Source organism: Melozone crissalis, unplaced genomic scaffold, assembly GCF_028551555.1.
Source record: "Melozone crissalis strain CALT ecotype California unplaced genomic scaffold, PUWL_Pcris_2 ptg000077l_1, whole genome shotgun sequence".
NCBI lineage: Eukaryota > Metazoa > Chordata > Aves > Passeriformes > Passerellidae > Melozone > Melozone crissalis.
The window spans coordinates 477,921-496,029 of record NW_026535854.1 but is presented as its reverse complement, the minus strand read 5'-3'; positions in this window follow the sequence as shown (position 1 = coordinate 496,029).

Sequence of the window (18,109 nt, the reverse complement as noted above, 5' to 3'; positions counted from 1 at the left end):
TATTTTATATATAGATATACATATCGATATACATATAGACAGATAGATACAAACATATACATATAAATATATATAAAAAGACATATATATTAATGCCTTATTATTCTATAAATACATATATTGTTATTTATTATATTGATATTTCACATGTACAAATGCATCTGAGCTCAAGATTAAAACCTTCTTCTCTTGCTCCATGTGGGAGCATTCCAACAATAATTGCTCCTTCTGAAGGTGCTGTTTCCTATGTACTCACAACAAATTCATCTTTGTCTGCCCAAACCCACAAGGTCTTTTCCTTTTCCATGTGCAATTTTTGGATGCATTTGAAGCCATCAATGGGTGCAGCTTCTTCTACTCAACTGCCCCACTGCCCACACAGGGATCCAACCTCAGCCCACTCCAGAGCCAGGGAACTCCAGGGAAGGGCTTCCCAGCTGGGAATTTCTGATGGGACTGATTCCTCACACTGACACTGAACAAGTGACATTTTGTTGGGATCTGGCCAGACTGTGCCAGTTTTGTTTTACCAGTGGCCAAAGTCAGCACCAAAGCCACAGACTCCAACTGAAGGAATCAGTGTCATTTCCTGCAGTTCAGAGCAGCAAAGAATCACAAAAGGAGCAGCTCAGCAATGCACCCAACCATCCCCACCAAAGATTGCCTGCAGTGATTAAGAAAGATCCAGCAGCATTTACCCTCAGCCTTTACCATCCCCCAGACCCACACAGCAGCTGGGGAAGCTGTCACAGCCAAGGGCTGCAGAGCCACTCCTGGGCACTGGGAATTCCTGCAGGTGCCTCCAGCCCCAGGTGAGGCTCCAACCCCGCTGGGAGAGGGCCCAGCTCTGACAGTGCTGAATGAACAAACTGACAGCACTGCTAGTGTGGCAACATCTGCTTTCATCCTCCCCTTGGGTCCCTCCCAAAGCCTGGCCAGGGCTCAAGGAGGAACCAAGGGAGCTGACTTTGACCATACAGCCCCAAACAAGGCATTTCATGGCCTTGTCTGGCTTCTAAATACACAAGGGTCAATACATGTTTCACTAATGAGTGGCTACATCTAAAACACTGCTAATGACCATGCATCTTTCATCAGGGAGCAGATACAAAGACAACCTTTGCTTGGAAGGTTCATTCAGAGGCCACCTTTGGCTCAGGGCCTGCTTCCAGGCCTCACTCAGGGCTGATGTCCAGGCCTTGGCACTTCAGGGACGTGGTTTACTGCTGGGCTTGGCACTGCTGGGTGAGCGGCTGCACTGGGTGAGCTCAGAGGGCTTTTCCAACAGAAAGGATTCTGTGATTCCATGATTATATCCACTGCATTCAGCTGGGGCTATTTTAGCAGCAATCCTTTGCTCCAAAAGTTCCCTCTTGCCCAGCTCCTGTGGCCTGAGGCTTCAGCTCCTTCAGCTCCTGGTGCTGAGCTGTTCATGCTGAACAAGACGCCTCAGAGAGAAGAACACAGTCCATGCAATTCCTTCTGGGACACAGAGAGGGGAGGCTGTGCAAACAGAAGCATTGTTTGCTGTGGCCTCCTCTCTGCCCTTCACGCCTTTCACTGCTTTGAACCAGCCAAGAGCTTTCTCCAAGAGTGCAATGGAGCAGCAGTTCCTGCTCCCGGGCCTGGCTCTCTCCAGTCTCTGCCCTTGCCTGGTTCTGTCCCTCTTGCTGCGCCTCTGTTCCCCCAGGGCTCGCTGGCTGCTGCCCAGGACTGTGGCACTGGCACAGATCCAGTGCTCCAGAGCCTCCTTTCTGTGCCCTTGCAGCTGCCTGGGCACAGCAGCCTTTTCCATCTGGAAGCTCCCCATGGACAGGGAGTGCCCAGCTCCGTTCCCTGCACAGCCTCCAGGAGCCCAGGGCTGCCATCTCCAGTCCCTGCTGGCACTGGGGGCTCCCAGGTGCCTCAGGCTACTGTGACACCGCTGCACACGGGAGGAAAGAGGGGCAGGGGCTGTCCTCAAAGTCAGCTCCATCTGCTGCTGCTGCTGCTGCTGCTGCTGCTGCTGTGGGGTCATTTGTGCGGCCCTGGCCCAGAGTCAGGGATCAGATCCTGCCAGTCTCTTCCAGCCCTGGCTGCTCAGAGTTTGGGCCTTGGAGCCTCAGGTGGCCAAAGGCAGCTGCTGCTGGTCCCTCTGTGTGCCCGTGTTCAGCAGTGCTGCTCCATCAGTCTGTGCCCAGCAACGGGGAAAAGCCTCAGCCCTGCCGGGCCAGGAGCTGCCGGGCTGTGCCTGAGCAGCTCAGCCAGCAGGAAGGGAGCTGCTCCACATGGAAACCAGGAGCAAAGGACATTCCTTTTGTAGGACATGTTTTCTACTGAAAGGGAAAAAAAAGAAAAAGAAAAAAAAAAACTAGGTAAATTGTAAAAGATAAGAATAAAATCCAAGTGTTAGTGAAAAAACATAACATGTCAGTGAAAAAACCAAAACATAAATGCAAAGTTACATTATTTGCATTAAGAGGTAAATGATCGTTTTAAAAAGAGTGTCGGAGGAAGGAGACCCAGACACCAATTGGTTCATCCAAGTCCGATTTATTGATCACATACGGCGGGTTAAATACAGTTCTTAATAAGCTTCATACATATTGCAAAAGTTGAGCTCAGGATTGGTTAGTTACATATCAGCAACTACACCTACTTCTACATCCTTGTGCTTATTCTTTTGATACATTCTGCAGATATTCAGGACTAATCTCAACTCCCTCTCCTCATGTTGCAGCAAGGCCATCCGGCATTCTTGCCTGTCAGCAGTCACTGAATCAGAGCCTGCTGTCCTCCCTATCAAGCTTAACCAGCGGCATAATGTCAGGATGATTTTTCTCACTTAACCATTTATTAACAATATTCTCCACATTTCCCCCGTTTTCTTTTTGAGCAAGGAGACTAGTGTGCCAAGTTTTCGCTATCATACGACCAACCATGTTTTGAATACAAGTAAAAATACAAGGCAAAATAAGCAAAAACATTAAGATCACCCCCAATAAGCCGATAGCATATATCACAAGGTTTCTTAGCCATGGTCCGAGTCCTAAACCTTTAAGCCATTCGTCAATTCCTAAACCTTCTTCTTCTTTAAGATTGTGAAGTCCCTGTTGCAGTTCCTTTATCTTAGAATGAATGGACGCTGAATGATCAGACAAATTCATGCAACACATTCCCTCAAACTCTTCACAGCCATGTCCTTGTGCTAAGAGCAAAAAATCTACAGCAGCTCTATTTTGCAAAACAGCATGATTAACATTTTGCACATCTGTAGTTAGCATGTCTAGAATTTGGGATGTTTTGTTTAGCTCATTTCTTGTCCAGCATCCTAATTGCTTTGCTAAATTCATAGCCTTATTGGCAGATCCTCCTGGCAATATAGTGGAAACTACTACTTGCCTGAATGTACCCCAGAACTGTGGATCTCCTATCTGGCTGCAGTCTAAGTCATGTATACTACGCTTTTTCCTGCTTGAGGTCCGACTAAGTTGCATTAGCCAAGACACATTAGGGTGAAACAAAGACAATTTTCCCAGATAACAGGGTCCACCCTGTGGCTTAGCTGGTACACCATTCCATGCCCTTTCTCCACAAATTAGAAATATTCCTGTAGGTAGTTTCATTGGTGCTGTGATGTTTGTGCCGTTACATTGACTATAATGCTGTGGAGAAGATTCACTTAAATTCAGGGATGAATCTAAGGTGGCCCATGTGACTTTGGGTTGATTTAAATTCTGAGCATCTAAAGGTTTGAAACTAAACCATCCGCCAGCTGTAGTGTTAAGCATACTGGCATTTGCACTTCCAAAAAGATCCAATTCCTCAGGAGGAGAATGCAAAGAAGTGTTAAGTGATTGAATTAGTAAGCACTGGCGATAGCCATCACTCTGACCTGCAGTATATCCTTGCTGTGCTGGCAATGTGATGTTAGACATGTTATGCATGCATAAGGTTTGATTACTTATTAAACTGCAAAATTCTCCAGGAGACCACACTGGAAGTCCTACCAGGCAGGTTCGAAATGGGTTAGTAACTCCTCCAAGACTAAGACAAAGCGATGATTGATTAATTTGTTTAGCAAGTGTTACCCATAAATTTTCTCTTGGTTGATTAAAACGTGTTATCTCTACAGCTTCACTCACTACAGCATGGAGCAGTATAATAAGAACAAATTTCATTTTTCTTTTATCTGACTTACTAGAACAATTAATGTAGGCCTAAATTAACCTTTTGAATACACTGGTCTAATTCTAAATCAGCATCTTTGCTTACAGGTATAACGTGAGGTAAGTTTAAAGGCAAATCAGCTTTACAGCGAGCTACTATGATGTGTGAGGCACTAGTAATTTCAAACTCTCTAAGTATTTGTTGCAATTTCCATCTAATATATGCTATAGCCACTTGTTCTGTACTCTCAAAAAGCTCTAATCCTGCCCTTCCTGGCAGGCCAGTACTTTGCTCAAGAGCTCTAACCCAGACTAAATCTTGAATCCATTTCCCAAAACAAGGTCTACACCATAAATTTGCTATTGTCTTTTGTGAGTACCAATAAACCTTATTACATCCTGCACAATGCAAAGCTATCCATGCATAGCACTTATCAGCATCTCTTTTGCAAACATAACAAGGAAGTGAATGTAAATAAGAACCAGTGTAAAAATCTGTCTCTTCAATCCAATGTAGCCAATTTAATGGTGGTGTGTGCAAAGCCTTTGCAGCTTTCTTACTATATAAGGCTAATAGTTCAAGCTCTTTCTTTAGTGCAAGGCGTATTTTATTTTGTAATCGTTGTTTATATTGTTGGTTATTTTCATCAATTATACTCTCTTGAGGATCCCACAAATATAAAAATGTTCTAAGCATAGAAACTAATTAGCCTTATTTAGAAGAAGTTCCCTTTTTTAGGCTTCTTTTTCTTATCAGAAACTTTTTCTTATCAACTTTTGATGGCCACCTGCAAGCCAAGAGCAGCAGCGGGGTGAGCTCGCCGCCCGCACTGCGAGCCCCATCCTCCGCCCTCCGCCCTCCTCCTCCTCCATCCCCTCCTCCTGCGCCCGCCGCCGGCCCCGCCGCTCACCGGGGCGTCGTCCGAGAGCCTCGTGGCCGCGAAGACTCTGCCGAAGCCGCCGCGCCCCAGCAGCGATCCCAGCCGGTACCGCTCCTGCAGGGCCTCGTGCGCCGTCCCTGCGGGCGGGACGCGGCTGTCAGCGCTCGGCCCGGGGCCAGCAACGGCCCCCGAGCGCCCCTCACCCGCCCCAGGCCGGCCATGCCCAGGCGTTCGCTCCCGGGAACGCGGCACGGGAGACTCGGGGCCGGCGGCCGCGCTGCCGAGCGGCGGAGCTCGGGCCGGGGAAGCCGCAGCGGAGGCGGCGGGAGCGGCCGCGCCGCCTGTGTCCTCCGCGGGCCCCGGGAGGAGCCGGGGCCGGGGCCGGGGCCGGGGGCGAGACCGGGGGCGAGACCGGGGGCGAGACCGGGGGCGAGACCGGGGGCGAGACCGGGGGCGGGGCTGGACCCTGCGTCGGGTCTGGGGCCGGGCTCGGGCCAGGAGGAGGCAAAGGGCGGCGATGCCGCCCCCGCCCCAGGCACTGGTGCCCGCCCAGCAGCGCCACCGCCAGTACGGCCAGAGCCAGGCGGAGGCGAGACCGCGGCGGGACGGCCGGGGCCGGGCACGGGGCAGCCCCGCCCGGGGCCGGGGGTGGGCCGGGGCCATGGCCCGGCCCGGCAGGGGACAGGGAGGCGGGGAGAGGAGAGGGACGCCTAGCAATGGACCCCGAGAGAAGGGTGCCCGACAGCGGGAAAGGGAGAGAGAAAGAAAGAGCGAGAGAAAGAGAAAGAACGATTCTAGTCTTTCTGCTTTTGCTGCTGTCGCCGCTGCTGCTGCCGCCGCTGCTGCTGCCGCCGCTGCCGCTGCTGCAACTGAAGCACCGGGGCCGTTCGTCCCCGTGTCGGTTCCCCGCTCGCCCCACGAGCCCCACGTTCGAGCCCCGCGCGCCCCGGGGACAGCCCCTCCGTCTGCCCAAACACGGGAACTTTGCATTGCTGAGCCCAGATGCAGAGCCCTGACTCCTGCACACTGCCACAGCGATCCCCTCGCTTGCTGCTGTGCATTGTCCTTGCTGAGCGTCAAACACTGTCGGGCCACCTTCCCTTGGGGTAGGATTCCTACCTGAGCCGAGCACTGCACTTACACCTCCAGTGTTGCTTTCCTGTAAAAACAGGGGAAGGAAAACTGTGTGTGGCTCATGGTATTTTAGTGTATAAAAGTCACTAAGTCACCAATCTTAGAGGTGAGGTGCATCTGGAATTACTGGGATGCAACATAGAAAAGGGGAGCATAGAAATAAATAGAGGAAAATATCTTGGATTGTTTCTTTCATTTTCATTTCACTTCTGGAAAGCTGTTTCAGTTTTCCAGGAATCTTCTCCTGTCTGCTCTTCCCAAGAATCTCTCATGGAGAACAAGGTCAAGCTTCTGTCACAAGATTTGCCACCAGGAAATTACACCACTGGTGAAATTTTCATGATGACTGTTTGTGCTGGCTTAGGGCAAATTTTGGGAGGAAATCTCCAAAAGGGGTCCGTCTAGAAAGCAAGTTCAAATGGCCCCTCCCCCTACTAGTTCAGGAAAAGACTTCCCTTGAGAAAAGCGAAAAAAACCCCAGTTTATTGAACAAGTAAAGTATTCACAAGCATGAAAAATGAATAATATTAAATCAAACCTCTGACAGTGGTGAAGAGATGGCAAATTCAGAAAGTCCTTTTTGTGGGTTGTAGCTGGCTCACTCGGTCTCTCCTGAGTCCCTCTGGTGCTGGAATGCAGCGTCCCAGAGCTTGGTGGGCCACAAGTGTGAGCTGCTGCCAGTGTTTTTCTGGGTTTTCAGTCCAGAGTAGGTTTAAACATTTCCAAGAAAAAGGAAAGCCACAGTCCAAGGAACTTCTCTTCCTAAGCTAGCTAAAACCAAATTGCTAGACCTGGGCTGTGAAGGCATTGGAAAATTTCCAAATCTGGGCACTGGCGGTCCCAGCAAACACCAGAGCTGGATGGTGTGTGGAGGATTTTATTAAGAGTTGGTTAGCTGAGAAAGGCCATACTGACTTAATGCCGCTGGTTAAGCTTGAAAGGGAGGTCAGCAGTCTCTGATTCAGTGACTGCTGACAGGCAAGAATGCCGGATGGCCTTGCTGCAACATGAGGAAAGGGAGGTGAGATTAGTCCTGAATATCTGCGGAATGTAACAAAAGAATAAGCACAAGAATGTAGAAGTAGGTGTAGTTGCTGATATGTAACTAACCAATCCTGAGCTCAACTTTTGCAATATGTATGAAGCTTATTAAGAACTGTATTTAACCCGCCGTATTTGATCAATAAATTGGACTTGGATGAACCAATTGGTGTCTGGGTCTCCTTCCTCCGACAAATGGTGGAGAATGCGGGCAGGCACTCTGAACGTTCACTCTCTTGGATTATAAATTCGCCACGGTCGAGGAAGTTGGGTGAGAGTCCTTGCAGCCGGGACGGTGCCGGATTTTAAAAGCACCCTTGAGGATCACAAAGGTGACTCAAGTCTCTACGTGTCGCCGGGAGCCTGGAAGGCTGCAACAGCGCGCGCTGATATATAGGTATGGATAGGCAAGCGACATACGGTCCCTTCTCCTCATATTTAGATAGGCGAGGAGTAAAAGGGATAGATTTAAAAAAGGAATTACCAGGGTTATTAGCTTATGGTCATTCTAAAGGAATTTTTGCTAATTCACATACAGTTCATAAGATAGCAGAGTGGAAAAAGTTTGGGGATATCCTGTGGGATACAGTGTTAGATGATGGTAAGTCAGCAAAGAAATTTGGCAAGTTATGGCGGGTGGTATATAAGACGTTGCTGCAGCAGGTTTCTGAGAGAAAGGCAGCAGAAAGGGCAACAGAAGCTTATAAGAAGAATATAGGGTATGGTCGTGAGGATGATCCCTTGACACCTTCTGTAACTCAGATACTTATACCTAAGAGTCCCCAGCAGAGTGGTGCGGAGAATTTTCCTTTAGATACAGTGGAACCATCTGCACCCTTCCTGTCAGAGGGGGAGGGCGAGTTGGATGGTGGAGGTAGGAGCAAGCCAGCTTTGCCTCCGCCACCAGCTTCAGGCGAGTTGGATGGTGGAGGTAAGAGCAAGCCAGCTTTGCCTCCACCGCCAGCTTCAGGCGGGTCGGATGGTGGGGGTGGGAGCAAGCCAGCTTCGCCTCCGCCGCCAGCTTTGCCTCCGCCACTTCCCCCGAGCGGGCCAGCTCCGGCGGGGGGGTCACTTCCCCCGCACGAGTCGATTCTGGTTTCACTGTCAGCTCCAGCAGCGGGGGGGCCGCTTCCCCCGCGCGAGCCGGCTCCTACTCCACCGCCTTCCCCGTGCGAGAACTCGGTGTCTGTACCGAAGTGCCAGCAGCATAGCACCCTTAAAGGGCCAGATCCTATCCCGGGGGCACACAGTGACCTACGGGGGGAGACGGCTAAGCAGAGAAGGGAAGCTTGGGCTGCTTTGGCAAAAGAAGTAATGCAGATGGGGGATGGCGAGGCGGTGGAAGTAGCTTCTAATCTTGCATGTCCGGTTACATACACACCACAGTATGATGCACAGGGGAACCTAACGCATAATATAGTGGAATATAATCCCTTAGATTGGAAGATGTTAGCTGAATTACGTTCTACGGTTAGTTAGTTTGGAGTAAAAAGTGAACCTGTTAGGCAAATGCAAGACTGTTAGCTACTTTAGGGGCAAATTGGACCATTGAGGAGGCATTAGAGTGAATGGCATTAATGCCAACAGCTTCACAGGCATTTATAGCAGAAGCTTTAAAGGAATTAGGATTAGGATTACAAAAGCAAGCAGAGTCTACTCAAAGTCAAGTGTTAGCTGCTCTTGCTCCTCTCCGAAGTGGCTCACTGGCGGACACACAGAGCTCGAGACCATTCATCAAGTGTTACCAATGCGGCAATGAGGGACATACGCGCCCAGACACAAGTAGCCGCCGTGACATCGGAGACACCAGCTGCCGACGTAACATCACTGCACCTCCTGTCTGCAACCAGCAACAGCAGGGAGCCTCGGTTTGGACTTATCAGCAGCAGTAGACATCACGCTAATGACGAACCGGCCTGAGAGGATACCAACCGGAGTAAAGGGTCCTCTTATATTAAATGGATAAAGATGTGGAGCATTGTTATTAGGACGTTCTTCAACAACTATGTTGGGATTATTTGTATTACCTGGTGTTATCGATGCGGATTATACAGGGGAAATACAAATTATGGTTTACACCCTTTATCCTCCTATTAAAATAACAAAAGGACAACGCATTGCACAATTAATACCACTATCACAAATGACATCTGGTATACCATCATTTACTGGGCAAACACGGAATGAAAAAGGTTTTGGCTCTACTGGTGTTACACTTTTAACTGTGGATTTACAAAATAGACCAAAACAAAAGGTGGAAATTACCCATGGGCATCAAAGCATAACCCTTTATGGATTATTGGATACAGGAGCTATTACTGCTTTTACAGATGCTGGAAAGAAATCAAGGCGTGCTGCTGTCACCTGGCAAGAAAAAGGACAATGGAAGCATCAACTCCTTATAGCAGACCCTGCAGATAGCTTACAAACTTTGGAATTGTTAGCAGTAGTATGGGCAATGTCTAACTTACAGGAGCCTTTAAATGTGGTCACAGATTCTATGTATGTTGCAGGAGTAGCCAGACGAATAGAGGAAGCAACAATTAAGGAAGTGAATAATAAACGATTGTATGAGTTATTGATACAATTAAGGAAAGCTTTACGAGAGAGAAATGCAGTGTATTCTGTGATTCATATTGGGAGTCATAAATGGTCTGAAGGTTTAGGAGAAGGGAATGAACGTGCAGATAAATTGGTTACCCTACCCATTGATAACTCTTGTCCTATTGATAAGCATACATTGGCCAGAGAAGCACATAGTAGATATCATCAAAATGCGAAGGGATTAGCAAAGCACTTTGAGCTGAGTTTGTCAGAAGCTAAGGCTATTGTTAGAGCATGTCCAACATGTAGTTATCATAATGGTGGAATAGGTTTAGGCATTGGAGTTATTCCTCGAGGTTTAGAAATAAATGAGAAATGGCAAATGGATGTTACACATATAGCTAGATTTGGTAAAGTTAAGTGTGTGCATGTCACTATAGATACATATAGTCATTACATATGGGCTACGGCTCAGGCAGGAGAAAAAGCTATACATGTTATTAGGCATCTGTTAAGTTGTTTCGCTGTCATGGGAGTTCCAAAGAGTATCAAAACGGATAATGGTCGAGCTTATGTGAGTGCTAGGGTCCAGAAATTTTTAAATCAGTGGTCTGTTAAGCATGTGACAGGTATTCCACACTCTCCTACTGGACAGGCAATAGTGGAAAGAGCAAACGGCACCCTTAAGCAGTATATTGAAAAGCATCAAGATATAAAGGACCCACAATCATGCTTAGCTAAGGTTCTGTATGTGATCAATCATTTATGTATTTTTGGGGAAGACGATATCCCTCCTGCAATTAAACATCATCCGAGGTCAGGTCAGGAAATTAAAACCCGACTACAGGATTATGGGAAAAACCTGCAAAAGTATTATACTGGGGTCGGGGATATCTTTGTGTTTCCTCACCTACAGGACCTTTGTGGGTGCCTGCTAAGTGGACTAAACCTGTTTTTGATGCAGCCTCTGGTGGACTGTCTCACGGAAGAGGACAGGGAGTGACTGGGGAAGAAACTGCTTCTAGTCCTACGATCACTACTGTTACAGCTAAAGGGACACTCGAAAGCGGTGGACAGAGCACTGACACGTCACTATCGGACGGCCTAGGAGCTGATTGGTTTTATTGACTCATTATCAACTTTTCGTTTAACAAATCCAGCAAAGGAACATTGCCTTGACTGTCACGATCCACATTGTGCTGCCTGGATAGCCCTATGTTGTGGGGGTTGTGATAGAACTTTTTGGATAGAACAATCATTATTATGGGATTTATGGTGTCACACTTGTGAGCACGAGCACACGTGGGGTAAAAGCTGGCAAGATGAATTAAGGAGACAAACAGGGCCAAATGCATATGTAGCTTTAAATCTTTATGAGTCTCCTGAACGGAAAATTCTTGCTTATTATCGATGGGAAGTACAATGTGTTGTGAATAGAATTAAGGTTCAAGGTAAATCATATATAGTCTCTGTAAGGTGTAGAAAATTAGTACCTTTAACGCAACGTTGGATTGTAGGGTCCTTCAGAGGGAATCCTGAAAGGGCACTAGACTGCTGCATTGAAAAGTCGCAAAAATTAAGTTTGCAAGTAACAGTACCAGTAAAGTTAGGAGCAGCAAAACTGAAAACAGATAAGAAAAAGAAGGTAAGATAGGGAACAACCTCATCTAAATAAGGCTATTAGTGATTGCTAATTAGTTTTCTATGATTAGGGCAATTTCACATCTATGGGACTCTGCCTTGTGGGATGCTGTAGCTCCATGGGACCCTGATTCGTGGCATGCTATAGGTGTTGAAGAACAAGAACAGCGATTACGAGATAAGATACATTTTGTATTAAAGAAGGAGCTTGAATTGGTAGCTGTATATAGTAAGAAAGCTGAAGAGGCTTTGCAATCACCACCATTGAATTGGTTGGATTGGATCACACAGACAAATTTTAATACTGATCCTTTCCTATATACACTTCCTTGTTATGTTTGCAAAAAGGATAATAATAAGTGCTATGCTTGGGTAGCTTTGCATTGTGCTGATTGCAATAAGGTTTGTTGGTATTCACAGAGGACAGTAGGAAATTTATGGTGTAGACCTTGTTTTGGGAAGTGGATTCAAGATTTTGTCTGGGTTAGAGCTCTTGAACAAAGTACTGGCCTGCCAGGAAGGGCAGGATTAGAGCTTTTTGAAAGTGCAGAACAAGTGGCTATAGCATATATTAGATGGAAGTTGCAGCAAGCACTTAGAGAGCTTGAAGTTACTAGTGCCTCACGCATTATAGCAGCTCGCTGTAAAGCTGATTTGCCTTTAAATTTGCCATATGCTATACCTGTGAGTAAGGATGCTGATTTGGAGTTAGATCAGTGTATTCAAAGACTGACTCAGGTCCATTTTAATCAGCCTAACAAATCAGGTAAAAGACAGCGGAGGAAGAATAAACAGGCAAAAAGGAAAGAAAAATGAAGTTTGTTTTTATTATACTGCTTAACGCTGTAGTGATTAAAGCAGTAGGAATAACACATTTCAATCAGCCAAGAGAAAATCTATGGGTAACACTTGCTAATCAAATTAACCAATCATCACTTTGTCTTAGTCTTGGAGGGGTTACTAATCCATTTCGAACATGCTTGGTAGGACTTCCAGTGTGGTCTCCTGGAGAATTTTGCAGTTTAATAAGTAATCGAACCTTATGCATGCGTAACATGTCTAACATCACATTGCCAGCACAGCAAGGATATACTGCAGGTCAGAGTGATGGCTATCGCCAATGTTTACTAATCCAATCACTTAACACTTCCTTGCATTCTCCTCCTGAAGAATTAGATCTTTTTGGAAGTGCAAATGCCAGTATGTCTAACACCACAGCTGGCGGATAGTTTCGTTTCAAACCCTTGGATGCCCAGAACTTAAATCAACCTAAAGAAACATGGGCGACCTTAGATTCATCCCTGAATTTGAGTGAATTCTCTCCACAGTATTACAGTCAATGTAACAGTACAAAAATCACGGCACCAATGAAATTACCTACAAGAATATTTTTAATTTGTGGAGAAAGGGCATGGAATGGTGTACCAGCTAAACCACAGGGTGGACCCTGTTATTTGGGAAAATTGTCCTTGTTTCACCCTAATGTATCCTTGCTAATGCAGCTCAGTCAAACATCAAACAGGAAAAAGCGTAGTATACATGACTTGGACTGCAGCCAGATTGGAGATCCAAAGTTTTGGGGTACATTCAGACAAGTAGTAGTTTCAAATATTTTACCAGGAGGATCTGCCAATAAGGCTATAAATTTAGCAAAGCAATTAGGGTGCTGGGCAAAAAATTAGCTGAACAAGACATCCCAAATTCTAGACATGTTAACTGCAGATGTGCAGAGTGTTAACCATGCTGTTTTGCAAAATAGAGCTGCTGTAGATTTTTTGCTCTTAGCACAAGGGCATGGCTGTGAAGAGTTTGAGGGAATGTGTTGCATGAATTTGTCTGATCATTCGGTGTCCATTCATACTAAGATAAAAGAACTACAACAGGGACTTCACAATCTCAAAGAAGAAGAAGGTTTAGGAATTGACGAATGGCTTAAAGGCTTAGGGCTTGGACCATGGCTAAGGAACATTGTGACATATGCTATCGGCTTACTGGGTGTGATCTTAATGTTTTTGCTTATTTTGCCTTGTATTTTTAATTGCATTCAAAACATGGTCAGTCGTATGATAGCAAAAATGCAGACTAGTCTTCTTGCTCAAGAAGAAAACAGGGGAAATGTGGAGGATTTTATTAAGAGTTGGTTAGCTGAGAAAGGCCATACTGACTTAATGCCGCTGGTTAAGCTTGAAAGGGAGGTCAGCAGTCTCTGATTCAGTGACTGCTGACAGGCAAGAATGCCGGATGGCCTTGCTGCAACATGAGGAAAGGGAGGTGAGATTAGTCCTGAATATCTGCAGAATGTAACAGAAGAATAAGCACAAGAATGTAGAAGTAGATGTAGTTGTTGATATGTAACTAACCAATCCTGAGCTCAACTTTTGCAATATGTATGAAGCTTATTAAGAACTGTATTTAACCCGCCATATTCGATCAATAAATTGGACTTGGATGAACCAACTGGTGTCTAGGTCTCCTTCCTCCGAAACTGGAATCCTCTGTTGGAGAATTGGGGCCAGACAAAAGGAATTTGGGGCAAAACTGGTGAAGGTTTGAGGATGGGGAAGTAGCCGTGACCCTGCTGGAGTCCGGAGGAGACCTCCAGCCCCCTGGGGGGTCCCTGACGTTGCTGTGCCGATGGTCCGGGTTCCATTTTGGCAATTTTGGGATTGCCTGGATCCGCCAGAGACCCGGGCAGGGGCTGGAGTGGGTCGGAGCCATCACCAGCAGTGGTGGCGTCACCAGGTACGCGGATTCTGTCAAGGGCCGGTTCAGGATCTCCAGGGACAACGGGCAGAGCTCGGTGACGCTGACCATGAACAACCTCAAGGATGAGGATTCCGGATCCTATTTCTGTGCCAAGGACACCGATGGTCACGGTGCTTATGCTGATACTGGTTGGGGAAGATGAAACAGAAAAGCCTTATCAATAGGATTGCCGGGCAAAAGATTTTGAGAATATGGAAACCATCAGCAAGATTGAAATGAAAGCAAGCTTTGAGATCCGTCAGTGACTGAACGACTGCAAAACTACGATGTGGCAGCCTGAAGGTAATCCCATTTTGATGGAACAACACCCTCTGCCTGCAGACAGGCCCAAGGGTAAGAGCGACCCTTCTGCTTGGCAGAAGGGCCCAAAGAGGAGATTTTAGGGTTTAAAGTTACTCCAAAAAGGAGTTTTTAGGGTTTCCAACGAGTAGGTTTTAGACTTGGCAGAAGGGTGCAAAGAGGAGTTTTTAGGGTTTAAAATGTAATAGAGTACGGTAATGAAACGATTCTTGTAGGCTGTGTGTAAATGCTGTAGGGTTAGTATATTGGATCAGATTGGTTAGTGAGAATTAGAATATTCTACAGAGAAGAAGATTTATTGTATTGTGGTGGGAACCTCACTCTCTTACCATTTAATTCTCTTGGAGTTTTATGTTCTTACCGTTTTACACTCTTACCATTTTATTCACTGACTTTTTCACTCTCTTACCCTTTCTATTCTCTCACGCTTTTACTCATTTACCTTTTTTACTCTCTTACTCTCCTACCCTCTCATCCTCTCTCCCCTCTCTTCTCTCAGCCCTGCTCCAGCTGTGCCTGGCAGCTCCCAGCAGGGCCCTGCAGTTCGTCCTTTGCAATAAACCCCAAATTCCACAACCTGGCTGCAGAGATCTCTCATGTCCGTCCGTCTGTCCCGACTGTCCTGCTCCCGGATGCTCCTGCAGTGCTGGATGGGGATCTGGCCATGCACGGCACATCAATAGCACCAGCTCCATAACCACCACCACCAGCAGCAGCTGCTTTGGCACAGAAATAGGATCCGGAATCCTCGTCCTTGAGGTTGTTCATGGTCAGCGTCACCGAGCTCTGCCCGTTGTCCCTGGAGATTGTGAAACGGCCCTTGACCGACGGCGCGTAGCCAATATTGGCAGCACTTTTACTGATCCCTGCAACGAATTCAAGCCCCTGCCCGGGTCTCTGGCGGACCCAGCTCATTCCAAAACTGCCGAAACTGAACCCGGCCCCTCGGCAGAGGAGGTGCAGGGACCCTCCCGGGGGCTGGAGGTCCCCCCCGCACTCCAGCAGGATCACGGCCGCCGGGAGCTCTGCAGGACAAAGGGGAGATGGGGATGAGAAGATGGATTGGTTATGGACCCAAAGTGGGTGTCGCCATGCCAGAAGAAGGGTGTGGGATCCACCTGGGATGACTGGCAGGAGTTGCAGGAGGAGGATGGGGCAGTCCAAGGGTCCCAATTTTGGGCCAACATCAGGATCTGCATGCAGGAATCAACATTTGGGTGGATTCGTTCCCTCATCCCCATCTCCCCTTTGTCCCGCAGGGCTCCGGGCGGCCTTGACCCTGCTGAAATGCAGGGGGGACCTCCAGCCCCCCGGGGGGCCTGCGCCTCCTCTGCCGAGGGTCCGGGTTCAGTTTTGGGAGTTTCTCCATGTTCTGGGTGTGGCAGAAATCCAGGCAGTGGCTGGAATTCGTTGCAGGATCAAGGACAACGGTGGCAGCATCGCCTACGCGCCATCATTCAAGGGTCGGTTCACGATCTCCAGGGAAAACGGGCAGAGCTCGGTGACGCTGACCATGAACAACCTCAAGGATGAGGATTCTGGATCCTATTCCTGTGCCAAATATGTTGATGGTGGTTGTGCCAATAGTGATGGTACTGTTGGTGTGGCATTTATTGCTGATTCTGGTCTTGGTCCCAAATCCCTCGACTTTGTTCCCAAATATCCCATAGTCCTCTGATCTCCTAACCATCAGCCTTTTTCATCAAATCTCAGCCATTTTACCTCAAAGTCTTCCCCTGTTTCCCCAACTTCCGAATTTCTCCCTGTTTTCCCCATTTCTCCCAAATCTCCCCCAGCTCCCTGGGCCCTGATTGAAGGAGGCCTGAACTGGATCCTAGGGTTGAAGATTTGGGGCCAATGGTTGAGTTTTGGGGAGGAGCAGGGGAGGGTTTGGAGTCAGTGCTGACCATTGGGGCAAATGGGGGAGATTTGGTACAAAGGGTCAAGGGCTGAGGTTTGGGTGGAGGATCTCAGGACTGGGGACAGGGGGGGAACTCAAAGACGGGGACTCGGGAAAAACCACCATGGCCAACATCACCACAGTCAATATCGTCACCAGCAGCAGCAGCACAACAATCATCCCCATCCTTGGCACAGAAATAAGCGGTGGAATCCTCAACCTTGAGGTTGGTCATGGTCAGCGTCATCAGACTCTGCCCGTTGTCCCTGGTGATCTTGAACCGGCACTTGACCGATGGTGTGTGCCAGGTGCTGCCACCACTGCGGATGTAGGCGATGACCTCCAGCCCCTGCCTGGGTCTCTGTCGGACCCAGCTCATGGCAACACCCCCGAAATTTAACCCGGACCCTCGGCAGAGGAGGTGCAGGGACCCCCCGGGGGGCTGGAGGTCCCCCCCGCACTCCAGCAGGGTCACGGCCACCCGGAGCCCTGCGGGAAAATGGGGAGAAGGGGATGAGGCCAAACCTCAACCCTTGAACCTACATCCTGACTCTGGGCTACAAACTGGGACCCATGGAGTTCATCATCCTCCTCCCAGGTGGGTCCTGTCCCTTTTTTCCCGATGGCCACGCCCACTTTGAGGTCCTCAACCAATCAGGTTTCTCATTTCCATCATCTTCCCTTTGTCCCGCAGGGCTCCGGGCGGCCGTGACGCACCTGGAGTTCGGGGGGCACCTCCAGCCCCCCAGGGGGTCCCTGCGCCTCCTCTGCCGAGGGTCCGGGTTCGATTTTGGCAGTTTTGGGATGGGCTGGTATCGCCAGAGACCCGGGCAGGGGCTGGAGGACATTGCAGATATCAGTATTGGTGGCAGCACCTGGTACGCACCATCGGTCAAGGGCCGGTTCAGGATCTCCAGGGACAACGGGCAGAGCTCGGTGATGCTGACTGTGAAAAACCTCAAAGTCGAAGATTCCGCCACCTATTTCTGTGGGAAATCTGTTAATACTGGTGCTCCTGTTGCTGTTGCTCATGGGGACCTTCCCAGTGATTGCCCCACACCAAACACAGCATCCCCACCTGTCCCCGTTCGCCAGACCCTTCCCCAGCTCCCAGCCCCTGACCCCGCCCGTGACCATTTCTCCATTTTCCTTTCCCCTCTCCGGCCCCAAACCCCAACCCTTGGCCATTGATCTTCCCCCTAACTCTGCCGCAAAGGTCAGTGCTGGGCCCGGGGCTGGGGACACAAATTCAGTCACCGAGAGCAGAGACGAGGGCTGGGATTTGGGGGAGGGTCTGGGGAATGGGGACATTTGCGGACACAGCCACGGTGGTGGTGCCAGTCCCACAGGCCTCAATATCATCGGCGTCATCATCAGTGCCCCTGGCAAAGAAATAGGATACGGAATCCTCGTCCTTGAGGTTGTTCATGGTCAGCGTCACTGAGCTCTGCCCATTGTCCCTGGAGATCCTGAACCGGCCCTGCACCGACGGTGCGTACCAGGCGTGGGCACCGCTAGCGTCGATCAGCGCCAGCCATTCCAGCCCCTGGGTCCAGGTGATGGAGTAAGCCCCGAAACTGAACCCGGACCCTCGGCAGAGGAGGAGTAGGGACCCCCCGGGGGCTGGAGGTCCCCCCCCGCACTCCAGCAGGGTCACGGCCGCCCGGAGCCCTGCGGGACAAAGGGGAGATGGGGGTGAGTAGATGCAAAAGTCAGAAGAGCTGTCAGAATAATTAATGGATGGATTGGGGCTA